General features: G+C 40.0%; 1 protein-coding gene across 8 annotated transcripts in view; it reads left to right on the top strand.

Annotated features, from left to right (window-relative positions):
* PPP6R3 (protein phosphatase 6 regulatory subunit 3) overlaps positions 1-26,663 on the top strand; it is a 123,243-nt gene that overhangs the window by 12,327 nt on the left and 84,253 nt on the right. For 6 of the 8 annotated variants that reach the window (XM_061161983.1, XM_061161973.1, XM_061161963.1 and 3 more), the window contains exons 2-3: positions 9,710-9,806; positions 25,793-25,946. The gene's annotated coding sequence lies outside the window, so the exon portion shown is untranslated. The remainder of the gene's footprint in view (positions 1-9,709; positions 9,807-25,792; positions 25,947-26,663) is intronic. The other 2 variants (XM_061161922.1, XM_061161931.1) reach the window with 1 other exon arrangement.

Raw genomic sequence — 26,663 nt, 5'->3', positions numbered from 1 at the left:
TACAAATTTTGCATTTTTTTGTTAGATTTATCCTTTGGTTACTTCATATTTTTGTTGCTGTTGTAAGTTATTTTTTTAAGTTAAAAAATTCTATTTGTTGGCAAATGGAAATGCAGATTACTTTGTATGTGGCTATTATATCTAGTAGCTTCTCTGGCTTAATAATAATTTTCTTGTGGACTCTTGGGGTTTTTATGTAGATAATCATCTCATCTGTGAATAATGACAGTTCATTTCTTTCCAGTCCTTTTATTGTTTAATATATTTTACTCTAGTATTACTGCGTTGCTGCATGGCAGCCATCACCAGTGGAGAATATAAATGCTAGTGGCAGGCATCCTTATCACAGCCCCAGTTTTAAGGGAAATGTTTTTATCTTTTATCATTATAGGTGTGATGTGTGGATACTTTTTTTTTCTTTTAACAGATTGAGGAAGATGTCTTCAACCTTAGTTTACGGAGAATTTAAAAAAAAACTCACAAGTGGGCACTGAACTTAATTGAATGCATTTAAAATTTTTTTCACTTATTTATTTACTTTTGGCTGTGGTGGGTCTTGGCTCTTCTAGCTGTGGCCAGTGGAGTTGCTCTCTGGTTGTGGTTCGTAGACTTCTCTTGTTGCAGAGCAGCGGGCTCTAGGGCGTGTGGGACCTTGGTTCCCTGACCAGGGATCAAACTCGTGTCCCCTGCCTTGGCAGGCGGATTCGTCACCACTGGACCACCAGGGAAGTCCTAATTTTGTTTTCTACATCTATTGAGATGATGATATGACAGTTTTTCCAACTTGATAATGATGTATTCCTTTAAAAGTTTTTTTTGTTTTGTTTTTGTTACATATGTTTTTGTCCGTTTCAGGTTTTTGTTGTTTTTCTGTTTGTTTTGGGTTTTTTCCTGGCCTTTCCACACTGGTAGAATCTTAGCTCCTCAACCAGGGATTGAACCTGGGCCCCAGCAGTGAAGCGTCCTAAGCGCTGGACTGCCAGGGAATTCCACCCCCCACCTCTTTTGTTTTTAATTTGCTAATATCTCAGGTTTTATGTATCTTTGTTTATTGGTGAGAATGTTCTCTAATTTTCCCTTTTTGTTGTATCAGCCTTATGAGTTTTGTTACCAAGAGTATTCTAGTCTCATAAAATAAACTGTGGTGTTTCCTCCTTTTTATTTTCTTAGAGGCTTCATAAGTAAAATTATTTGTTCCTTCAGTGTTTTATAAAACTTGCCCGTAAAATCATAAGGGTGTGGTGTTTTCTGTCTGAGATTTAAAAATTATTGATTTGATTGCTTTAATGTTTATAGGATCATTAGACTCTTCTTTTTCTTGAGTCACATTTGGTAATTTATGTTTTTCTAAAACTCATTTTGTCTGAATTTTCAGTCATTGGAAGAAAATTATAGCTTCTTAGTTTTTGAATCTGCCTGACTTGTAATTAGTTATTAATATTTAATTTCTTAAACAGGATTCTTAGGTCATTAATTTTTAGCATGCATAATATGTACTTTATATATGTAAATAGAGTAGTAATTACCCTTTAAATAACAATTTTGCTGTGTAGGATTTTTATCTTTCATTTCTGAATATATTCACGTTTTCATTTTGACTTCTCTCTGACTTAGAAGTTTAAAAAGTATATAGAAAAATCTTGATATATGTGTGTATATATATCTTTTAATTTTTGTTTACTGATTGCTAGCATACATTGTGCTCATAAGATGTGGTCCAGTGTGATTCTTATTCTTTGAAATTTGTTGAGGCTGTTTTAACAGTGTCTAGTTAGTGGCAAATTTTTATTCCATGTGTGTTTAAAAAGAATGCGTTTCTAATTTTAAGGTCAGGTTTCCACATGTCTGTTAGATGAAGCACATTAATTGAAGTCACATTCAAACTAGTGTCCTTAACTAATATTGTTTGCTTGTTCCCTTAGTTACAGAGAGGGGTATTGTTAAAATTTCATTATGATGGAACATTTGTTGAATTGTTGTAGTTCTCAATTTTTGCTTTATCTTTATAAGTTTAGAATTGTTGTTTCTAGTAACTTGCACAGTTTGTCATTCTGTAGTGAATCTTTGTTTCTAGGAACATGTTTTCCACTAAAATACATTTTGTCAGATATTGGCATAGCTGTACCAAGTGACTTTTAATTAATGTTTGCCTGATAAGTATTTTTTTGCTTCTTAAGTGTGTCTTTGGTGTGCCTTGTGAAAGCAGCACACAGCTGGATTGGATTTTCATTATTCGACTTTTCGTATTTCAACTAATTTACATTAATTGTGATCGAAATATTTGGTTTATTTCTACTGTTGTATTTTTGCTTTCTAACTGGGGCGTTTTCTTTTCTTGTCTATGTATTGTGGGATTTTTTCCCCCTTAATTCCTGTCTACTCTTTTTGCCTGTACTCAGTAAGAGATTAGACACTTCTGGTGATCTTAGACATTTCATATTTAACCTAAGACCTAAAGTTAATTGATGTCTTTATCCTTATAAGAAACTTTTGAATGCTTTTAGTCTCAGTGTCCTTTCCAATTTCTGTGCATCTACTGCCTAACTTTCATTTTGCTGCTCTTAAAATCCTACAAATTGGGCATTACAAAAAAATACTGTCATTCTTGAAAGGCATTTTGCCTAAAATCTAGTTCTAGGTTGATGATTGTTTTCATTGTTTTCCCTGAGCACTTCCGACAGTATTTCCTACCTTTTTCCACTTGGTATTGAGATTAATTAGAAATGACTTGTCAGTTGTTCCTTATCCAGGAGTCTGAGGTATTCTGTACCTAAAGTGCTCTTCATGTTAACCAGTCCAGCAGGTACGTTTAGTCTTTTTTTATTTTTAGGTTGCTGGTGTTGGTTTGCTCTTTTGGTGTCTTGGTGCTTTTGAATAATCAAGTATCAGATACTGTTTTGAATATGTCTCAATCAGTATTCAAAAAAACTTTTAAAAATTACAAGTAAAAGAGGATATTCATTTTACTAAAAACTGGCAGATGTGATTTTTTTTTCTCCATCCTTTAAATGGAGTTTCAGTAAAGAATTTCTTAAAGATTTTCTCCTCTTTCATGTTAGTGGCTCATTTTGGGGCTTCCCAGTTGGCCACAGTGGTAAAGAATCCGCCTGCCAGTGCAGGTAGACGTAAGAGACAAAGGTTTGATCCCTGGGTGGGGAAGATCCCCTAGAGAAGGAAATGGCAACCCACTCTAGTGTTCTTGCCTGGAGAATCCCATGGACAGAGGAGTCTGGCAGGCTACAGCCCATGGGGTCTCAAAGAGTCAGGCACAACTGAAGCAGCTCATTTTTATATCCAGAAATGGAAAAGATTTCCAGAATAAGTTACCTTTTTGAAACAAGATCATTTTGATTGCTAGAAAACGTTTATGTGAACCTTAAATGCGACTCTAACCAAGTATAGAACACCAAAAACAATCTGGAAAAGGGATGTGGACCAAAATAGATTACTGGCCAAATCCGTCTTTGGGAAATGAAAAGAGTGGAGTTCAGCATTCAGAGTACTTGGCCTCTCCTGGGGGAGAGGAGGGATGGTTTCATACTTGTTGGTATTTCTTTATACAAAGTCTTTTCTTATTCCAGCTAATCAATGAAAAGAGAAATGGAGGGACATACTGGTGTAGGCTGTGCGAGGTTGGAACTCACTTTGTGACACTGGTTAGCAACCTTGCAAACTGGGGAAGGATTAGGGGGTTTGGCGTCAATGCTGCTGATCCCAGGAGCAGAGAGTTAATTGCTACTTTTAGTCCTATGCTAGTAATTTTCATTGATGCCAAGGAGTTTGAAATGCATAGGCATTGTAACTATTGTTTTCATCAACTTTCAAAAAATAAAGTTTGGTAATCTTCTAGGGCAATGAGGAAAGAATGAGGAGGCATTGTTGGGGCACAGGGTAGAGAGAGCACGCTGGTTTAGCAGAATTGTTGTGAGAATTAAGGAGAAACATTACTGGGCATGTTTGTGTTTATTCTCTGAAAAAAGAAGAGTCCATTCCTGCCATTTACCATATTTTCAGGCCTAAAAGTTTTTCAGCTTTTGGTGTCAGTTACTGTTGAATTGCCTCTTGATTAGTGTAAACCTTCAGCAGCCTGCCCTTGCTCATGTACCCACCTCAGCCTTGTTCATTGTTGTTCAGTCACTAAACTGTGTCCAACTCTTTGCGACCCCATGGACTGCAGCACGCCAGGCTTCCCTGTCCTTCATATTTCCCAGAGTTCGGTCAAACTCATGTCCATTGAGTTGGTGATGCCACCCAACCATCTTGTCCTCTGTCACCCCTTTCTCCTCCTGGCCTCAATCTTTCTCAGCATCAAGGTCTTTTTCAATGAATTGGTTCTTTTGCATCAGGTGGCCAAAGTATTGGAGCTTCAGCATCAGTCCTTCAGTGAATATTCAGTGTTGATTTCCTTTAGGATTGACTGGTTTAGTATCCCTGCAGTCCAAAGGACTCTCAAGAGTCTTCTGCACCACAATTCAAAAGCATGAGTTCTTCAGCGCTCAACCTTCTTTATGGTCCAACTCTCACGTCCGTACATGACTATTGGCAAAACCTTTGCTTTGCCTATACAGACCTTTGTTGGCGAAGTGATGTCTCTGCTTTTTAAATACACCGACTGGGTTTGTCATAGCTTTCCTTCCAAGGAGCAGGCGTCTTTTAATTTCATGACCGTAGTCACCATCTGCAGTGATTCTGGAGCCCAGGAAAATAAAATCTGTCACGGTTTCCACTTTTGCCCCATCTGTTTGATGTGAAGTGATGGGATAGATGCCATGATCTTAGTTTTTTTGAATGTTGAGTTTTTAAGACCAGCTTTTCCACTCTCCTTTTTCATCTACATCAAGAGGCTTTTTCGTTCCTCTTCACTTTTTGCCTTTAGGGTGGTGTCATCTGCATGTCTGAGGTTATTGATATTTCTCCCGGCAGTCTTGATTCTAGCTTGTGCTTCATCCAGCCCAGCATTTTGCATGATGTACTCTGCATATGTCAGATAAGCAGGGTGACAATATATAGACAATATACTCCTTTCTCAGTTTCAAACCAGTGCATCGTTCCATGTCCGGTTCTAACTATTGTTTCTTTTTTTTGTTTTTTTCCTAACTGTTGTTTCTTGACCTGCATACAGGTTTCTCAGAATACAGGTGAGATGGTCTGGTATTCCCATCGGTCTAAGAATTTTCCACAGTTTGTTGTGATCCACACAGTCAAAGGCTTTAGTGTAGTCAATGAAGCCAATGTAGATGATTTTCTGGAATTCTCTTGCTTTTTCTATTGTCCAGTGTTTGTTGGCAATTAGATGTCTGCCTTTTCTAAACCCAGCTTGTACATCTGGAAGTTCTTGGTTCACATACTGTTTGTTGAAGCCTAGCTTGAAGGATTTTGTGCATTACCTTGCTAGCATGTGAAATGAGCACAGTTATATGGTAGTTTGAACATTTTTGGCATTGCCCTTCTTTGGGATTGAAATGAAAACTGACCTCTTCCAGTCCTTTGGCCACTGCTGAGTTTTCCAAATTTGCTGGCAATATTGAGTCAGCACTTTAACAGCATCATCTTTACCCTGGGTAGATACAATCGTGTCTCTTCCTGTTTTGTTTGCCTGGCGCCTGTTGTTACAGTCATCACTTCTGCTGGACTCACTGCTTGCATATTGTAACACTTCTCACCTCAAGATGAGTGTAGGCTGTTCATCTTTTGTGTGAGGAAGGAGCTCCTGGGAGGGCGGGAGGACGGCGAGCCAGAGTGATTTCCATAGAGGCGTTAAATTGATGAGAACTGAATTGGAACCTTGGTTTGAGCCCTGAACTTGCTGTCTGATTTTGGGCATATTATTTCACTTTCTGAGCTCCAGCTTCTTCTGTGTAAAATGGAAATGATATTAAAGTTCTCTTTTCCCCATTGAAGGTTAACTTTGGGTAATTTGAATTTGTAGGGATTTTTTTTTTTCCTTGTGAGTTTATTAATGTAGAAATTATAAACTTTCATAGAACAGGTGATATGGTGAAGCTGACTTTGTTAATGATTAATACCTTATTTTATGAAATCTTACTGACTTTGGTTTTGAAATCTTGACTGGTGGTAGGATGTTGTGAAATTTTCTTTTTTACTCTTTTGCCATTTTTCTGTTTAGAGGTCTTAGTTTAAAAAAATTGGTTAATGTGATTATATTTGCTTTGAAAAAAAAAAAACAGATAAGACTAAAATCTCTTTTGCTCACCTTCCCTCAGTCCTTTTCTGTCTTCTGCTGTTAATCATTTTTTTTGGTCTGTTTTCTTGATTTTCTTCTGTTTGTGTATTTATTTGTGTGTTTATAGAATGGGAAGCCCAGTGTTGGGCATGCACACCTTTTTCTTTAATCATTCATCACTATTCGCCGACTCCCATGCAGTACCCAGAGATCGGCCTTCTTTTTACTTACTTACATGGAGGTGTTTTGTAGCCCCTCCCAGGTCAGTGGGCTTTAGATTTCTTCTGTCACAATTTGACTTGCTTCTAGTTTCTTACAGTAAAGCACTTCAAACTTCGAAGCTTTTCAAAGTTGCGTTTGGTACAGAAATAGGTAAAATACTGAATTATAAGCTGGATTCTTTGCTTTTTATTGTCATATATAAAGTACAACTGTTAAATAGTTGATGGAAACCTTGTTTTAGAAAGCTTTTCTCTTTCCTTTTCAAATGATGTATGACATATATGACGTTTTTAAGCTCTACTATAAATGAAAAATTATTTAGCAGATCTTTTTTGCTATAAAAATATGTAACACAAATTTACATTTTAACCATTTTTGAAAATTAATAAACTTTATTTCGTGGAGCAGTTTTAGGTCCACAGCAGAATTGAGCCAGAAGTACAGAGCCAGAAGGCCACATACGCCCTGTCTCCCCACGTGCCACCTGCAACCTTGTCGTCATTGTCACTCAAGAGATCGCAGGTTACGTTAGGTTCAGTCTTGGTGTTATATATTCTTTGAGTTTAGACATATGTGTAATGACATATATCCACCATCATAGTAGTCTACAGAACACTTTCACTGCCCTAAAAATCCTCTGTGCTTTGCCTGTTCATCCCTGCCTCAGACTTAACCCTTGACAGCCACTAATCTTTTTAATATGTCTCTAGTTTTGCCTTTTCTAGAACAAAATATAGTAGACATCATGCAGTATTGTAGCCTTTTTAGACCGGCTTCTTTCACTTAGTAATATACATTTAAGGTTCCTCCATGTCTTTTCACTCCTTAAGAGCTCATTTCTTTTTAGTGCTGAATAATGTCCATTGGTTGTACCACAGTCTATCCATTCTACCTGAAGGACATCTTGGTTGCCTCCAAGTTTGGGCAGTTATGAAAAAGCTGATGCTAACATCTGTATGCAGTCTTTTGTGTAAACATAAGTTTTCAGTTCAATTGAGTAAATAGCACTGAGCATGATTGGTCTCATAGAATGAATTAAGACGTATTCCTTCTGTTTCTGTCTTCTGAAAGAGACTGTAGAGAATTGGTACAGTTTTTTTTTCTTTAACTGTTTGGTAGAAATCACCAGTAAATCCGTTTGGACATGATGCTTTCTGTTTTAGAAGGTTTTTCATAAGTGATTCAATTTCTTTAATAGATACAGCCCTATTCAAATTGGCTATTCTTATGTGAGTTGTGAAAGGTAATCTGTCAAGGAGTTGGTCCATTTCATCCAAGTTATCAAATCTGTGGCTATGGAGTTGTTCATAATACTCTTTTATTATCCTTTTGTTGCATATGAGATCTGTAGTGATTCCCCTTTCATTTCTAATGTTAGTAATTCAGGTCTTTTTTCCTTAGTCTGGCAAAAGTCTTACTTTATTGATTTGGCGGGGGGTGGGGGCGGGGATACTCAGCTTTTGGGTTTGTTGATTTCCTCTTCTGATTTCTTGTTTTAAAATTCTTTTCTGCTCTAATTTTTATTATTTCAGTTTCTGCTTAGTTTGTAATTAATTTGCTTTTCTAAGGCGAAAGCTTAGATTATTGATTTTAGATTTTTCTTTTTTGATATGTGCTTTCAATTCTATAAATTTTAATCTAAGCAATGTTTTTCTGCATCCCTCTAATTTTAATAAGTTGTATTTTCATTTTGTTCGATATTTTTAAAGTTTCTCTTGAGAATTTTTTCTTTAATCCATGCATTTTTTAGAAGTATCATTTGTAATCTTCAAGTCCTTTGGGTTTTGCCAGCTGTGTTTCTGTTACTGACTTGGTTTGATTGCATTGTGGCCTAAAGGCAGACGTGGTATGACTTTTGCTCTTTGTTTGTTAAGGTGTGTTTCATGGAACATGGACTGTCCTGGCGCATGCTCCATGTGTATCTAAGAATGTATGATTTTCTGTCGTTGGATGCCGTAGTCCATACATGTCAGCTATATGCAGTTGATTTGATTGATGGTGCTGTTGAGTTCTGTTATGTCTTTACTGCTGTTCTGTCTGATGGATATATCCGTGTCTGATAGAGGAGTAATACAGTCGCTAACTGTAAAAGTGAACTCATCTATTTCTCCTTGCAGTTGTATCTGTTTTTAACTTGTGTTTGTGTTGTTAGGTGCATAGCATTAAGAATTGTCATGTCTTACTAGAGTACTGGCCCCCTTTTCATTTCGGTAATGACTTTTTGCCCTGAAGTCTTCTCTGTCTGCAGTTACTATAGCTCCTCCCACTTTGCTTAATTAGTGTTAGTATGGCACAGCTCCATTCCTTTACTATTAGAGTGTTGGGTTTCTGTATTAAAGTGGGTTTCTTGTAGACAGTATACCCCCAGGTATACCTGGGCGTAGGTTTTTATTTTTCTGTATTTATCTTGCTAGTGTTCCCTGAGATTCCTGATGTGTGGTTTGGTGTCTGATATTAATTTGGGGAGATTTTTGGTCATTATTGCTTCAAATATAGTTTCTATTCCTTTTCCCTTCTTCCAGTATCCCGTTACATGTATGTTATACCTTTTATAGTTTCCCACGGTTCTTGGATGTTCTGCACACACACACACACACCACCACCCCCCCCCCCCCCCCCCCCCGCCATCCCATTTTTGTTTTTGTCTTCTCTCTTTGCTTTTCCATTTTGGAAATTTCTGGTGTTACATCTTCAAGCTCAGGAGTTTCTTTCCTCAGCTATGTCCAGTCTACTAACAAGTCTATCAAAGACATTGTCCATTTCTGTTAGTGTTTGGTCTGAAGCATTTCTTTGATCCTTCGAATGTTTGTTTTGATTATTTTTTCTCTATTTGCATGTTGCCTACCTTTTCCATTAAAGCCCTTAGCTTTTCTGTTCTGATGATTTCAGTGTGTGTGGCATACATGACTTTTTTTTTGCTTTTGTTTTGTTTTCTGGTTGGGGGCACAGCACAAGGCCTGTGGAATCCCAGCTCTCTGACGAGGGACCGAACCTGCGCCCCTGCAGTGGGGCTGCGGAGTCCTAACTGCTGGGCCCCAGGAAAGTGTCCCTATAAGTGACTGCTTCTGATGCTTGCTCAGTCTTTTCAAGCTAAGCTTTTCAAGCTTTTTCCCTTAGTATGCTTTGCAATTTTTCTGAAAGGCAGACATGATACACTGGTAAAAGGAAATGTGAAGAACAGACCTTTGGAAATGCAGTGTAATTGTCTTGGGGAGGGGAAATGTTCTGTAGTCCTATGCAGTCTCAGTTTTTTGGTGAGCTGTGAACTTCACCAGTGCTTCTCTGCTTTTTTCCTTTTCATAGGTGGTACAGGATGGCTAGAGTGGTCTGGAGTTGTGTACTTCTCTTTCCTCATGCAGAAGGTTAGAGGGGCTGGAGTTGGATATTTCCCTTCCTCCAGGTAGGTTAGGTTCTGGTAAAACCCCAGTGGGTTAGGCTCTGGTAAAATAGTTGTTTTTTCTTTTTTAAGGTGAGCTTTGTTAAGGACAGGATGTCCTGATGTTAAAAAAAAAAAAAAAAAAAGTTCCTTTCCCCCTCCCAGAAAAATGAAAGAAAGAAAGTGAAGTCGCTCAGTCGTGCCCGACTCTTCGCAACCCTATGGACAGTAGCCTGCACCAGGCTCCTCTGTCCATGGGATTTTCTAGTCAAGAGTACTGGAGTGGATTGCCATTTCCTTCTCCAGAACATGAGGGGAGGGGGAAAAGGTCGCCCACGCACCCACTGAAGGACATTTTGGTTGCTTCCAAGTTTGGAAGAAGCTGCTGTAAACATCTGTGTGCAGGTTTCTGTTCATGTTTTCAGCTCCTCTGGGTAAATACCAAGGAGCATGATTGCTGGATTATATGGTAAGAATGTGTTTAGTTTTGTATGAAGCTGCTAAACTGTCTTCCCATTGCCTGCACCATTTTGCACTTTGGTCAGCAATGACAGAGTTCCGGAGGCTCCACACCCTCCCCAGCATTTGGGGGGGGGGGGGGTGGTCAGCCTTGTGGACTTCGGCCATTCTAATAGGTGTGTAGTGGTATCACATTGTTTTCATAATAATTTGCATGTTTTCAGTGACATAATGATGTGAATCAACATCACTTTTAATGACTGTATTTCATTGGATAGATAAAAGAACCTTGGGGTAGATAAAATCTTTGTTACTCAGGTTCCAGGTATTGTGGATGACCTGGATTGTTTGTCCTGTGGTGGTCCCCACCGTGTCCTATGACCTCTATATTTGGATGTTTCTCCCCCCCCTTGTTATTAACTCTTTGGACATTTTTGTTTGTTTGTTTTTAATTTATTTGATTGTGCCAGGTCTTAGTTTTGGCATATGGGATCTAGTTCCCTGACCAGGGATCGAATCCAGGCCCGCTGCATTGGGAGCACAGAGTCTTAGCCCCTGGACCGCCAGTGAAGTCCCTGGACATTGTTATATATAAGACTTTTAACTCAGGGTGAACACCTTAGGATGAACTCATTAAAGCAGAGTAATTGGGTCAAGGAATGTATAGATTTTAAAACGCTTTGATGTCCATGGCCAGAAAAACTACCCTAGTTTATAATTTTACCAGCAGTTCCATCCAATTTTATATTGATGTATGTTTAAAGTCTTCTTTATCAGGGGAAAATTTTAACATCCTCAAACATAGAATAGTGTAATGAACACTCAGGTAATCAGCTCCAGCCCCATAATCCCAAGGTCAGCAGTGCCCCGCTTACTCCTTCAGTCCCCACATCTCTCCTGGACTCTTACTGGTTTAAATCTGTATTGAAGTGTGATAGAAATACAGAAGAGTGTACATCATAAATGGATTTTCACAGTCTGAAACCCACCTGGGTAACTGGGTCCCAGGCATCCCTTTTGTCCACTTTCAGTCATACCATCTGCTGAGAACAGCCAGGGTCCTGATACTTAACTGTGTTGATTAGTTCTGCCCAATCTCATTCCTTCCGTACATCTATGGTATGTTCACATGTGTCTGAGCTTTTCTCTTGACATTGTGTGTGGGATTGTTGGGGATATACCTGGAGGTGAAATTGCTCGGTTGTAGAGGTGTGCATGTATTCCTCTTTGGAAACCTGTGGCTGCATCTGCTAAAGTGGCAGTACTAGGTTACATTCCCCCAGCGGTGTGTGAGGGTCAACTTACTCCATCCTCTCTTGAATGGCTCCTGTCTTTCATCCTTTTCATTTTACCTTCATTCCTAGCTGTGTGGTGATGCCTTACAGTAGCTGTAACTTGGGCTAGTGATGTCAAGTATGTTTTCATGCCTTTTTTTGGTCAGTTATTTTATTTTTAAAAATTTTATTCAAGTATAGTTGATCTGTGTGTTAATTTCTGCTATACTGTAAAGTGATTGTTTTATACACATATACATGCACACACACGTCCTTTTTAATTTCATTTTTATTTACTTATTTTTGACTGCACCATGAAGCATGTGGGATCTTGGTTCCATGAACAAGGGTTGAACCCCTGCCCCCAGCAGTGGAAGTGTGGAGTCTTAACCACTGAACTGCCAGTGAAATCAAAATACATTCATTCTTTTCCATCGTAGTTTATCACAGCATATTGAATATGTTTCCCTGTGTTCTACAGTAGGACTTTGTTGTTATCTGTCTTATGTATAATAGTTTGCATTGGCTGATCCCAAACTCAGTCCTTCCCCCGCTGCCCCATAGTTATCCTTTTTAAATGAATGTGCTGTGCCTAGTTGCTTAGTCCTGTCCGACTCTTTGCGACCCCATGGACTGTAGCCCGTCAGGCTACTCTGTCCATGGGGATTCTGCAGGCAAGAATACTGGAATGGGTTGCCATGCTCTCCTCCAGAGGATTTTCCTAACCCAGGGATCGAACCCAGGTCTCTCACATTGCAGGCGGATTCTTTACTGTCTCAGCCATCAGCTAAGCCCAAGAATACTGGAGTGGGTAGCCTATCCCTTCTCCAGGGACCTTCCCCACCCAGAAATTGAACCGGGGTCTCCTGCATTGCAGGCGGATTCTTTACCAGCTGAGCTACCTGGGAAGCCTTTTTTTTTTTTTTCCTTTCAATGAAGAGTGATATTTACGTCTCCTCTCTTTTTTCTGTTGCGTCATCTATTTTATCTTGTTAGCTCTCTGTTGATTCATAACAATTACCCCTAAACCTAGTGGCTTATGACAACAGTGAACATTTATTATCTCATAGTTTTTGTGATTTAGGAACTTGGAAGTGGCTGGGCTGGGCTCTTTGGCTTGGATGTCATCAGCCTTCCAAGTCTTGACCGGAGTTGGAGGATCCTTCCCAAGGTGGCTCGTTTGCATGCCCAGCAAGGTAGTCCCGGCTGTGGTGGGGAGGCCACAGTTCCTTTTCTGCAGGCCTTTGTCCTGAGGCCTGGGTCCTGGCCTCAGGACGTGGTGACTGCCTTCCTCCTGAAAGAGGGAGACCTGAGCGAAGTGGCACCGAGCGGAAGCTGTGAGTTTTAGGACACGACCTTAGAAGTCTTTCTGTGGCATTTAATTTTGCCATATTCTGTTTGTTAGAAGAGAGTCACTTACCTTGTCCCACCTTGGAGAGTGAAATTCCATTTTCTGAAAAGTGTCAAAGAGTTTGTGGACAAATTTTCACACACAACACTTGGTAGGATTTCTTTTATTCTGGATATGAATCTTTCAGGAGATATAAATATGGTGAATATCTCTGCCTACTCTCTGGGTTGTCATTGTGTCTTTCGAGGCAGAGGAGTTAATATTAATGTAATTCAGTTAGTTAATTTTTCCTTTATGGTTAGCCTAAAACTCCCACAAAGTAGTTGCTTGATCCTATCCAGTGTCTAATTAGAGTTGAAATTTTCAACTGTCTCAAATACAGTAATTTTTATATGTATAGTTTTCTAATATTTTCAAATTGAGATCCAAATAAAGTCTAACAATTAAAACAATTCCCCCTATACCTCTTGCCACCTATTGTGGAAGACCTGGATTTTTTGTCTTGTATCCCTGCAGAGTTCTCTGTCTTGTAAGCAGGTAACTGTGAGTTTCTGTGTGCGGGCGGTAAACTGGACTGCAGTTTCATTAGCGTTTCTACTTTGGTTGTGATTGATCTCTGGAGGTTTAGTGTGGCCCCAAACTGAAATTTTTAAAGGGCTTCCAACCTGAATCACATGGAAATTCATTCAGATTATAGTCTGTACTATGTCTTGAGATGTGCTCTGTGTGTGTGAGGCCGTCAGGAGTGCATGTTCTCTGGAGACCTCACGCTGACTGGAGGAAGCCTTCCCTTCTGAGGGTGCCACCCTCTCTGGTAGTTCAGATGTCACGGGGCATCACGTAAGGTGGTCTGACACGTCTTTGGGGGGGGTCCACATCCTCACCCCCAGGGGTTTTGTTTTCTTTGTTTTTTCACTTGTTATTGTCATACAGTACTGTATTAATTTCAGGTGTACAACGTGGTGATTGGACATTTAAATACAGTAAGTCCCCTACATACAAACCTTCATGCTGTGAACTTTCAGAGATTCAGATCTTTGTTGGCATGTCCGGTCCCCTGTCTGGTGTACGTTGTCCCGTGCGTGTATCCCCTGCAGGTGGCTGTGCTGTTGGGTACTTCCCAGTACTGTGTGGGGTACCGCAGTGCAGTGTCTCAAGCCCGGGGTATCTGGAAGCAGGCGTAAAAGCAGCGGTGATGGAGCTGGTACTGCTCAGAAGAGATTTATGACACAGGAAGTGGCAAGGAGATTTTCTTTGTGTGAGGAGGTGCTGTGAGCTTTTGAGTCACAGGCCCCGAACATAGAATGGTACCCATGAGTTGCAGCAGCCTTTCAGAATGCAGTCCAGCGCTACCCTGTCACCTGTGATGAGAAAGGGACTACTGCCCAGACATCACTGGGTAGTTTTTTCAGGAGGGTAGATAGAACCGAATTCAGTAAGGAGCCAGAACCTGTGCCATCAAATGCCATCCGCGTCAGGCAGGAGTGACCCTGCAGCTCGCCCTTTGTTTCCAGATGTGGACCACCCTGCAGCTCTGCCATCCCCCACCTCCTCTCCTTCCTCCAGGCAGTGACTCTTCTGGCCTGTTTACTCGATGCCAGCTGTCGTGCTGTGCTGCTGTGCTTTTCAGGGTGCTGTGCTGTGAGATTAGAAATGTGTTTTAGTTTTTGTGTTTGTTTGCTTTTTAGGTCCTGTTTGTGTGAAAAGGGTATTGCTCTACTGCAGTAAAGCACCACACAGCCGACTGTGTCAGTTGGGTATCTGGGCTAACTCTCTTGGGCTTATAAACAAATTGGGCTTACAGACGTGTTCTTAGAACAGGAGTCATTTGTATGTGGGGGACTTACTGTACATTATAAGATGATCCCTACTCACCTCTTATTTATTAGACTTTCCATGTTAATAGCGACCTACTTATTTCTTTTCTTCCTTGTACTGTCCACTAGCTTTCCTGCTGTCATGGATGATCTGAGTTGTGGTGAGTTATGTTTTAAGGGTTGATGACTCAAAATCTTTTTAGGCTGCCTTGATTTTCCAGTCTTCTCCGTTTCTGTCTTTCCTTTCTGATAGAAAACTTAACAATGGAAAATTATAAAAATTAGTGATATAACTAGAATGATTGTTAGAGAAGTAGACAGTATTTCTTAAAATTCATGTATGTGTAAAGTTGTTTTCTTAGTAGTTCTGAAATTGATTAGAAGGAGCTAGGTAGGTAAAAGGAGATTGTCACTTTATGTGTGTTGTTTTAATAGTTTAAAAGGATGTATTCGTGTATTTGTATACGTTCAAATGATGTTTTATTGTAAAATTGCAAAATATGAGAAGCAAAGAAGACCATTCTCTGATCCCACGTTACGGGTTTTCCTTAATAAAAGGGCAGCAGTGCGCCCACAACAGCACTAGCTGGAAGTTGGGACGCATGAATCTGGTGGCTCTGGAGAGCAGGTCTCAGTAAATACTTGTTGAATTAAACAACGAAAAAAGTAAAGTTGTTTTCCTAATAAAAATTTTACTTTAAAGTGTGGTTCAACTTCAGGTAAGAGGTAAAAATTCCCGTGTTTCAGTTTTAAATGCGTGTGCATAAAGGATGGTGCTTGTTGGCTGTAGTGCCTCCAGCAGATACCTGGGTGCCCGCCGATGCCAGGCCTGTGCTTGCTACACGTTGGTCCCGTGGACTCAGGTGCCCTCAGTGAGCCAGGACAGTGTCTCAGATACAGAGCAAGCTGCATATGTAACCATAAGGTTTCTAATGGCCTCATGAAACGGAAACAGGTGACGTTAATTTTAATGTATTTTAACCCAGTAATACAAAATATTATCATTTCAGCATGTTGTACAAAAGTATTAATGGGATATTTTCACTTGTCTTATTTGTACTCAGTCTTTGAAGTCAGCTGTATTTTATACATGAACACTTCTCAGTTTGAACTAGAAATACTAGCCGTGTTTCATGTGCTCCAAAGCCTGGCACGGCTACCGCAGTAGACCCCATAGATCAGATTATCATCAGTGTCGTCATTGCTCACGTGAAGTGGCAGGGGACGTGGACTAGGAACCAAGGTAAACGGTGGCTTAAAGGGGCAGAGGAATCAGTTAGGAAGCTGTTTCTGTCCTCTTGGTGGTGGCCAGAGAGGCTGGAGAAGGGGGGGTGCTCAGAAGATGGAGTTGACACAATTTTGGTGAATTGGATGTTGAGAGAAAAAAGGAGTCTACCCCAGCTGGAGTGTGCCTTTTCTGGGATGGGGCGGATGTGGTGAGAAAGGATTTGTTAGGTGATCGGTGTGTGATAGAGAGCAAAAGCCTGGTTAGGAGAGATTAAATTTAATATGCTTGCAAGACATCCAGGGGCTAACGGGTGCCTGTGTTTGAGGTGCAGAGGTGGCTTTAGTCAGCTTTATAAATTTGACTCTCCTGTGCTTATAGAGTTATGTTTAAACCCTGTGGGAATGGCTTCATTTATTCAACAAAACCCTTCAAAAAGATTCTCCCCAAGGCTTGTTTGAGTTGCTGCAGCGATAGTGTGAATAGAACAAGTGGAAACTGACACCCTGACCACTGTCGTCCGCCTAGGAGAGTGTACCTAGGTAGTGTCCAGTCTGAACCTGGTGGGAACCTCTGCCTTAGAGGAGACCGAGAGGTGGCCAGCAAGAAAACAAGGAGGATGTGATCTCAGAGAAGCCGAGGAGAGAGACTGCGTCAGTCGGGGGTCTAGCCGTAAAATGTGCTGACTGCTCCGAGCACGAAGTTGAGACGAGGACAGAGGGTTTCCCTTAGACTTAGCCCCATCTGGAGGTCACTGGTGACTTGAAGAGGCAGTTTCGGTTGAGTGGTACAGATAGACACCAGACTGGGCTGAGTGGAAGAGGGAATGCTCTGTGACAGAGGGCTCCTTTTCTTTTACTTTTAAAGAACCACTACAGATCATTGAGAAGACGAGCCCAGTAGAAAAACAAACAAAAGGATATAAACAGACAGTTGGAGAAAAGTGAAGTATAAATGGCTCTTAGACAAACACAGTGCTCCCAGGAGAAGACTTTGCTGGGCATGGGGGTGAAGAACCAGGCGGGGCTGGTGGGAGTAGCCATGACTTGCGGGGAGAGAGCCCTGAGGCTTTGTGTGCCTAATCAGAAATGGGCCTTGTTCAATCCGGCAGTTCCACTTTTGGGAAGTGGCATTTTTTGATAATAGTAAAAATTGAAAACTAAATGGTCATCAGTGGCGCCCTGGTTAAATCACCTGTAATGTAAAGGAAAGTCAGTATCAGATAAAACATTTGGTTTTGTTTTTTTCTACCATGCTATAAATGAGGTACTTTGACAGTGAACCTGTTCCTCCATTTTATAAGATTGAGAAAAATGCCAGTTGGTCTGTTATTGGCACAGAAGACATTTGAAAATACACCTTTGGAGAGTGGTGTTAAACCTGTCGTTCTCTCTTGATCTGCCTTTTAACACACGTCACATAAATTATTAGTCACTATTCCCTTCTCCAGTTTCCTGTTAGGATTTTTTGTCCTGTTTTTTATATATTCTGAGCTATAGTTCACAGGAAAGATGGATATAAGTTAAAGGTTCGTGGATGAATTCACTCTCATTTTCCTTATTTAATCTAAAAATAGCCACAACTCCTTTCATGAGAGGATCGTTTTACTTGGTTTGGATCATTGACAGGGTAGGCAGACGTCTGGCGTTGTCCGCGAAGCCTGCGTGTGGCAGTGGTGACCCCGCTGCTGCCCGCCTGCCGGAGGAGGAATGTGCTCTGAGGGGCGGGACAGCACCGCCTCTGTGTGCGGTGACCTCGCGCCTCCTGCAGTAGTCTGGTTTTCCTGATCTCGCTGCTTTGGAGACCCTAAACAGACCAAGCTGGTCTCCCAGCAGAGGACACTGACACTGTGTGACTTTAAATTCTCTATCATTGGGACTGTCTACTTTAAGATCTTGTTTAAATTTAATCTCTTTTGAGTGTGAGACTGGTTATTCATTGATTCCTTTTTCTTCATTTCTTGGAGTATCTTGGTTTCACTTATGTTCTTCATAGAGCCACAGAAAAGTAGTAGTTCAGGATTTGAAGCATCTTAAAGGATAGTTTAGTCTAATCCTCTCATCTTACATTTAGGAAAACAAGCTTGAAAAGGTGAGGTTACTTGTCCAAAGGTGGACTGAACTGAATCGGTGTTCTCATGGTCTTCCCTGTTAAGTTTCGTGAAGTGAGGGGTAGTGTGATACCCTTGTATGATCAGAGTGAGGTAATCTGCCAGAAGTTTGAGGGGGAAGTATGGCTTTAATTACTTCACAACAGTTCTAAGGAAGGCATTAGAACTTGTTTACCTGCTGCCCTGATTTATTTTTAGTCACAGTCGGAACCCTCTTTACATATTTTGATTGAGAAAACTGAAGCCTATAGATGTGAACTTAACCCAAGATTATAGACAATAAATGTTTTATTCTGTGCTTCATATCTAATGTGAGCTGGAACAGTGCTGTCCAGTAAAATAGTATACTTTATCTGGGCTCAGTGGGGCTATTTAAATTAAAATTGAGAATTCAGTTCCTTAGTCTTAACTAGGTGTATTGCAGGTACTCATGACTGTGTGTGGCAAGTGGCTTACTGTATTGGACAGTGTAGGTACAGAGTATTTACCTTAAAAAAATTTATTTATTTTTTTTTACAACTTTAGAAATGTTGGTGATGGACACCAAGAGTTATGAGTATGATTAGAATTGCCAGTTAGGAATCAGATTTGTGTTTAAAAGTAGGAGCTTGTGGCAGTGCTTGTGGTTGTGACTTGGGTCTTTTCTCCATTCCTGTTTCATCTACTCTTTAGGACAGTAACCAAGAGCCTATTTGAAGGACTTTTCATTTTTCATGTCTTAGATATCTTGGTTTGCTAGTTGAAAATCCCATTCCCAGGTTGAGTTCTCAGTGAATATATTCATTCACCTTCATGTTGCTTAGCATGTTTTCCAGTCTCTGTACTTGGGTTTCACATATTACTCGCTTGGTTACCAGGGTGTCCTACAGCAGGTTGATGTCTTTCTTGTTGTTGTACTGTGGATTATGGGAGTTTCAGCTCTTACATCAGATTAAGCTTGATGTGTAACTGTGGGTGACCAGCTAAGTATAGCTTTGGGGCCTGGAGCCCTGTCTTTTGTACCATTGCTCTACCTCTCTGCACACTGACATTGTAACAGGCAGAGTTGGTTTTCTGGGCTTTACTTCGGATGCTAATTTACTAATTTAGGATTTGGCTCCATTTTAATAGCAACTTGGGTTGGATTGATTTTATGCACGATGGCAGTGATTTGAGTGTCCATTAGGGTACATAGCCAGACGATGATGTAATCCGATTAGGGGCTAAAGTTTTTACTTAAAGTACTTTACATACATGATTTTGCTTTTGAAAGGTGGTAGTATGGATTTACCTTGGGTGTTTTATACTTTAAAAAGTAGTCTTTTTGTATTCTTGGTACAGATATTTTTGATTACTGCTTTCAAAGTCTGTATTTTTGCCACAGCTTATATTAAATTGTATTAAATTAAATTCAGCTAATTTCTGAAATTAGCTGATAGTTACATATGTGTGTGTACATATATGTATAATACACATACACAATTATTGTATATATAATATATACTGTGTATATATATATATATATATAAAGATGCCTCTGAAGTTATCAAATGATGTTACTTATTTAGGTTGTTTCTCTCAATTACGAGTGTTTGTGTGCTCATTTTTGACGATTTTTGTGGTCAGAATATGGGGGGGGGGTTAATTTATTTTCTGTGTGTTAGTCATTGATAAAACGTTGAACAAAATATTATGGATTGCCTTCCCATCTCACTATCTTGCATCTTTTTAGACTTAGGTATTTGGGGAACATGTGTGAGCACACTTGCAGAAAAAAGATTATTAAAATCCACATGGAAACGATTGAGTTGGCCTATCTCAGGACTTGTTAGTAACAGTAATTACTTCTTCTGTGTGTCCAGCCTCTAGGCTGTTTCACCTGTTTGTAACTGAGAGGTTGTTTTTAGTTGTTTGTGTATGATATATGATACAAGGAGAAAATATTTTCTTGCCTATTATGTAATAGCTGTAGTTTCCTCTTGTGAATTTGCATCTGTGAAGAATATCAGGGAATTTATATTAAAAATTCATGTAAGAGCATGGAGAGAGAGATTATTATTCCTTTCTTCCCCCAAAGTGAATTTAAAAAATAATAATTTCAGTGTTCTTTTGGAGTAAGTCCTTTCTTGTTATTCTCAACTACAGGATAGGAATAATACCTAAGAGGATTGAGAAGCACGTGTATGATGCTGGCACAAAGGGTTTGTAAGGGTAGACGTTCACTCTTGCTATTCTCGAGTTCTGTGACTAAGCAAGTACATATTTAGTTACTCTTTAGTTGAGAATCTGTTCCTTTGCTGTTTTAGGCTAAACTCAGCCCTCATTCTTGACTGATATTTTTATAATTATGTTCTTACATTCTCTTCATTGGCCTTGATCAGACTGATTGGTACTGGAAAGAGGACCCCCTTTTTGATAGGGTTATATTTGTAGGTTATGATAGGGTCATTCCTTTAAAGAATGATTGACAAGAATAAATATGAAAGTAAAAGTATATTATCTTAAAAAAAATCTTGTTTTCCCTTTTTTGAGGGCGCGCCTCTGGATACATTTCCTCTGAGAGAATAATCTAAAGCTATCGGTTGTTATAGCTTGAATGTTTGTGTCCCACTCCAGGATTCTTATGTTGAAACCTAATCCTCAGTGTGATGGTTTAGGGGAGTGAGGCCTTGGGGTAATGAGGTCATGAGAGTGGCACTTTAATGAATGGGATTGGTAATCCCAGAGGGTTCCTGGGTTCCTCACCCGTTCCTGCTGTGTGAGGATCCAGAAAAGGCCACTGTCTGTGAACCAGGAAAGGGGGTCCTCACCAGACAATGGACTTCCCAGTCTCAAGAAGTGTGAGAAGTCTAGTTCTTTTGTTTGTAAATTATGAATGTACGGTATTCTGTTGTAACCCGGGAGGACTGAGACATCAGATGATTCTTTAGTAGCAAATCTCCATTTTCCTCCTTTAGCTTCTATGACTGTGCAGTTGGTCCCACTGCTCTGTAGCCATGTCCTTTTCTCATTTTTTCCTTGCCAGGATTGGGAACTCTTTTGTCTTCGTTAATCAGACAATGCTGTTCTCATTTCACCTTCACCATCAGCACCATCTTGGTACCCACAGGCTTAAAACAGAATTTTTTTCCCCCATTTTACTTCTCTCTCCATTTATTATTTCACCAAGTCTTGCTTCATTCTTTCTGTAATTTAATTTGCTGCTGTCCATGGCCACTGGCACCATATTTAGAATTTTGATTATTTTTATATTAGATTTATAAATTTATTGAAACAGGAAGGAAGTTTAGACTTAATTTAGCCCAGCTCCTTTATTTCGTAAATGAAGAAATGGATCCTCGGGTCAGCTGACTTGTCTTAGGTCACATGACTAGTGAGTGGCTGACGTTACACTTCTCTTGTCTCAACATCTAATGCTCTCTCCCAGTCTGATATTCTTCTTAAAATGTATTTGAAAAAAAATTCTTTTGGCGTCAGTTTTGCATACCTCCAGTTAAGGGTGAACCAGTTTTAGGAGGTAGGATAGATGACAGCATTTCCTAGGCACCCCTGCCTCTTTTCCCTCTTCCCTGAAGGTAACTATATTACTTAAAACTCTTTTAGCCCATTTAAAAAAATACATATTTACCTCCATATGTCTGAAGAGCATTTTGGAAGAGTTCATACTTGTATGCATGCTTGCTGATTTTTTTTCTTTTTAGTTTTGATTTCCTGCTGTGAAAAGAGAGGACAGATAAGGATTAGCTGCCCCCCACCCCCGACACTGCACCCTCTTCCCTGTCTCTCCAGTATAGTTCTGTTGCAATTTTGGTTAAATCAGTATTTATCCATTATTACTTGGGATGCTGTTTATAGTGTCAAGTGGTCAATTACAAATACTTTTTGTAAACAGCTTCTGGTATTCTTAGGAAATGATGCTTTTTTTTTTTTTTTTTTCCTTTAATGTATCAATCACTAGTTTAGCCTTAGACTTTTAACCAGTTACATATTCAGGTATTCCATCAGCTTAATCATTTGAAGAAGTTTTACCTGCTCCAGACTGGACGGCTTGCTCTCCCTGCTGGGACCCTGGGAGTTCTTGCCTCTGGTCGTCGTCTCCTGTTTCTCTGTTGTTGTCTTTCGTGTTGTTCTCCCTCTTGTTTTAGGGGGGCACAGTCTCTAGCGGTTTTCTGTGAGAATGGACTGTGGGAGGTAAATCTTCTGAGACTCTTCTCTGTATTCTTTATTGATAGTTTGGCTGGGTATAGACTTCTGGGTTGGAAATAATTTTCCGTATGTATTAGTCTGCCGATGATTCTCGGTGCCCTTTTGAATAGTATACTGTTTTTATTTGATGAGTATACTAACTGAACACACACACACACACAGGTTTATCTCCCTGAGGATGTCAAATAATTTAAGGTACTTTTTTCCTTGTGTAGTCTTTCCTCCATCCTGCATTTTTCTGTTTGTTTTGTTCTCTATGTTTCATGATAGAGGTTTTCCTGAGATGTTATCAGAACCTGTGTTTTTCATTCATATTTAAAAGTTACACAACACATAGAGTTGAATTCATGCAACAGTTCCATTCTTTCTCAGCTTTGTTCACTGTCTATGAACATAGTTCTCAGATCTTTATTTCTAAATCACATCTTCCACTATAAGGAATGAGGAGTCCTTGGAGAAGTGGGTGATTTCAGAGCTGGGGCAGAAAATGTAAAAGTTTAATCTGGAACATGTTGTTATGCTTAGTTATAATGTCAGCTGATAAGTGTAGAAGGAACAGTAGATTTACAAAATAAACATAATTTTATAACTGTCAGTAGCAGTTGATTCAGACAAGAATTGCCAGAGGTTACTAAAACTATTGGGTGAATGTTTTAAGAATGTAATATCAAAATTTATCTTCATACAGATTATTTACTAGTTAATTACTGAGGGGAAAAGGGTTATTTTACAGTGAAGAAATAAGACAAATATCATTTTCACTAAGTGATCAAAATCCCAATAATGGGACACATTGATACCATCTTACTACTTACGTGATACTCTAGGAAAAACAAACCTCACTTACCACTTGTGTGGTGTTACTGCCAGAAATTCATAGCCTGGGTTCTTCAGAGATGCCATGAAAGACAAAGAATTGCTGAAGAACTGTTTTAGATGGAGACACAATGTCAGGTGTGATGCGTGAGCCTGAATTGAGGTGAAAGGGGCTTTCCATCAGGGACATCATAGAACAATTGGCAGAATTGGAATGTGAACTATATAGTCTATGTGGGACTGTTAATGTGTTAAATTCCTGATTTTGACATAAGTACTGTGGTTGTATAAGAGAATATCCTTGATCTTAGGAAATACCTAGTGAACTATTTAAAGGTAAAGAACATGATGGCTGTAGAAATTCAAATGTTTGGGATGGGAGAAAGCAAAAGTGATATAGTGATTAGTTGTGAATCTAGGTGAAGGCTTTGTGGGAATTTCTTGTTCTGCTCTTGCAACTGTTGTAAACTGCAGGTTTACAATGAAAACTGTTAAAGAAAAGATGAAAGTAAGGGTGGCTGGTTGGAGACTCCATTCATGGGTAGGAGCTCATTGGCTGGGAACTGTTTATCAGAGTGACTGGTTGAGCTCCTTTGGTTGGGAAGTACCCAGTGTCAGGATTTTCAGGCCTTTCTTTCTTGAGGTCAGTGATAAGAAGTCATTAGCAGTCTTCCTCCTAGCTGGAAACGGCAGAGCCCAGTAGGAGAATTTGGAGCGGGTGGGGTGGGCAGATGAGTGGGCCTCACTCTGCATTCTTTCTGCAGTTCACAGGGTCCTTCTGTTTTTAGTGGCAAACCCATGCTTAGCTCTGCGGTGGTCACCATCCTTTCTGGCTTCCTCTTGTCATCTGGGGCTGGGAGGGATGGAAGAAGGCCAAGGGGATTTGGGAATCTTAAGTGTTCATTGAATAACCTTTTCCAGCCAGTGTTCCTTTTGCTTCCTTGCAGCACTCCTCTAATTTTGTTGATTCTTGGGATTATGCCTTTAAAAAGCAAGACAAAACACCAAGACAGTTCTTTCACTGTAGTTTTAGAGGCATTTCAGTGTATGTTCAGTATACATTCTTTACCCAGGAGTAATAAGAATGCACTTAACGTACCATTGCATTCTGTTTTCTATCTTTTGATCTTGTTTCTCACATTCTCACTTTGGAATAACGAGATTTCTTAATATCGATAGTATAGACCCCACTCTTTCCCATAATTAGTCTAAGAGAAAAGACTAAATAATTAACACAGACCTTTTTCCAGAGAAGTCTTACTTTTTACAACTTCATAAGCACCTGGATTTGTGATGTTGTGAGTGTGTTTGCTGGCTGTTTTATCATTTGGCTTCCCTGGGCAGGAGTTTGCAGCACATTGGGGCTGGCAGGTCGGTACACCTCTGCTGGGAGCCTGTGATTGACCAGCCTGGAAGTGGATGGTCTTGACTGGTGGGAGAAAAGATAATAGATCACTTGAGGGCCCTACACCTACTTGAAGTTAAATGCCAAATGTGTGGGGCACGTATGCATTTTGTGGAGTACGTAAGTAACTTCATTGGATTTTTAAAGGGCTTTGGAACCCCTTCCACGGAGAGGGGTTTTGATGGGACTAGAATTACCTGCAACATTTAGAAACCCACTCATTACACCAGCACACTGAGTTAGTCACATCTGAGGACTATGGAGGTGTTCTTATGATGTAAAGCAAAAATCTAGGTGATTAGTTAACTTTTTCAAGGTTTTGTTTAGAAAACATTTCACTGGTAAAATGCTTTGTTTTCAGAATCAAATATTTTCTTCATAATAAACTAGGCTTTTGTTGATTCATTTTCTTTTAGCAAGTGGTTAGCATTGTTTCTATTTATTATCTTGTTTGAGGGAAAAATGTTTAGTTGATCACCCTGTAGTGTGAGTTTTGTGGAACAATGGCATGAAATGAACAGCATTTATTTTGAGATGCCTTGTAGACTGCATCCTTATAAGACTTCTAATTAGTATATTATCCATAGTTTGTGTCTTTTCCTGCAGTGTTTAGGTTTAAACGAAGTGCCTTGAAAGACAGTTTAAAGTCCTTCATGTGTAGCATCTGGTTAAGTCACATTAGAGACAGGATTTGGCTGCAGCTAGTGCTTAAGTGGGGCTTTCCTGGTAGCTCAGAGGTTAAAGTGTCTGCCTGCAATGTGGGAGACCTGGGTTCGATCCCTGGGTCGGGAAGATCCCCTGGAGAAGGAAATGGCAACCCACTCCAGTATTCTTGCCTGGAGAATCCCATGGACGGAGGAGCCTGGTGGGCTACAGTCCACGGAATCACAAAGAGTTGGACACGACTGAGTGACTTCACTTTCACTTCAGTGCTTAAGTGAACTTAATGTTTAGCTTACAATTTCTGGTAAGTTACAGTTGTTTAAAGGTATTACATGGGGCTACAAGAGAGTACTTTAAAAATTTGTTTTAGTATTTTGAAATATGATGCCTTTGCTGTTAACTAACCCTGTGTTGAGTGAGAATGTCATTGATGTTTTCATAAGGTAAAGATAAGCATGTGCATTTTATTTGTTCATTCTTATGTCTCTGTTTCTGGGTTATTGTTTAGTGTAGGGTAAGAACTTAAGTAGAAGGATGGCCATGCCTTTTCCCTCTTGTTACATAGAAAACATTTCAGTTAGCCAGAACTTTTCAGTCCTCTGAGGTTTAGCTGTGTGTGAAGATCTTGTGCCATTATCTTTAGTGGCAGCTCTCATTAGACCGAAAAAGAATGCACTGTGATTTTGACTGTCTTTTTCTTTATAGGAGAACTTCTGCCCAATGTCCACCATCCTACTTTATTCCTACTGATCTGCTAATGCAGTAAATTGGAAGACAACCATTTCCAGGAGAACCTGTAATGGGCAAGGAGCCACAGAGAAGAAAACATTTCTTTTAATTTTTAAACTTGGTTTGAAAGGTAAGGTCACAATGATAATGAGGAGTTTCTTTCCATGAGTTACATTAAGGAAAGCAGTTTTCTGTGGTGAGACCCTGGAGTCTAGGTGGACCCGTCTGGGTCATCTCTGAGGTGGTCTGGTTCTGTGACACTATGGTATTTTTAGGAAATTAAATAGCAGCCTCTGTAGTTTGCTCTGGGATGTCTTGGAATCTGCAGTACCCATGGGATTCCCAGTTTCCAGAGGATGGGGCTTGGGGTGGGATTGAGCTGGGCCCTAAGGACTGGATAAGGCAGCATGCCAGAGCAAGACTGCTAGTAGAGACCCACCTGCCACCCCTTGGCCAGCTGGCCCTGTGTGTGTGTTGGGGGGTGGGGGCTTGTTTTGTTTCATACCAGCCAGGGGACATCAGGCTTCTAGCCAGCCACCTGACTCTTTTGAGTCTTAGTTATTATCACCTTACAAGTCTTTCCTGAAGTTTTTTGTTAAAGACCAGAGTCTTTAACATACTTGACTTTGGGGTCAATTGGCACTTAATAGAAAGTGGCCTGGTAGGACCTTCTGGGGGATGTGTACACATCTTAATCCAGTTTCGCTGCTCTGTAGTATCTGGAGGAGCAGGTGGGCATGGACTGTTTAATCATCCTCGTTTCAGGCTCCAGTGTCTCAGGAGATGCTACAGTGGTTCTGTTGTGATAGTTCTCTGCCTCTAAACCCCAGTGAGTGCCTCGAATTCC

This window comes from Dama dama, chromosome 2 (assembly GCF_033118175.1).
Source record: "Dama dama isolate Ldn47 chromosome 2, ASM3311817v1, whole genome shotgun sequence".
In the NCBI taxonomy this organism is placed as follows: Eukaryota; Metazoa; Chordata; class Mammalia; order Artiodactyla; family Cervidae; genus Dama; species Dama dama.
This window is presented reverse-complemented; position numbering and strand designations above follow the sequence as displayed.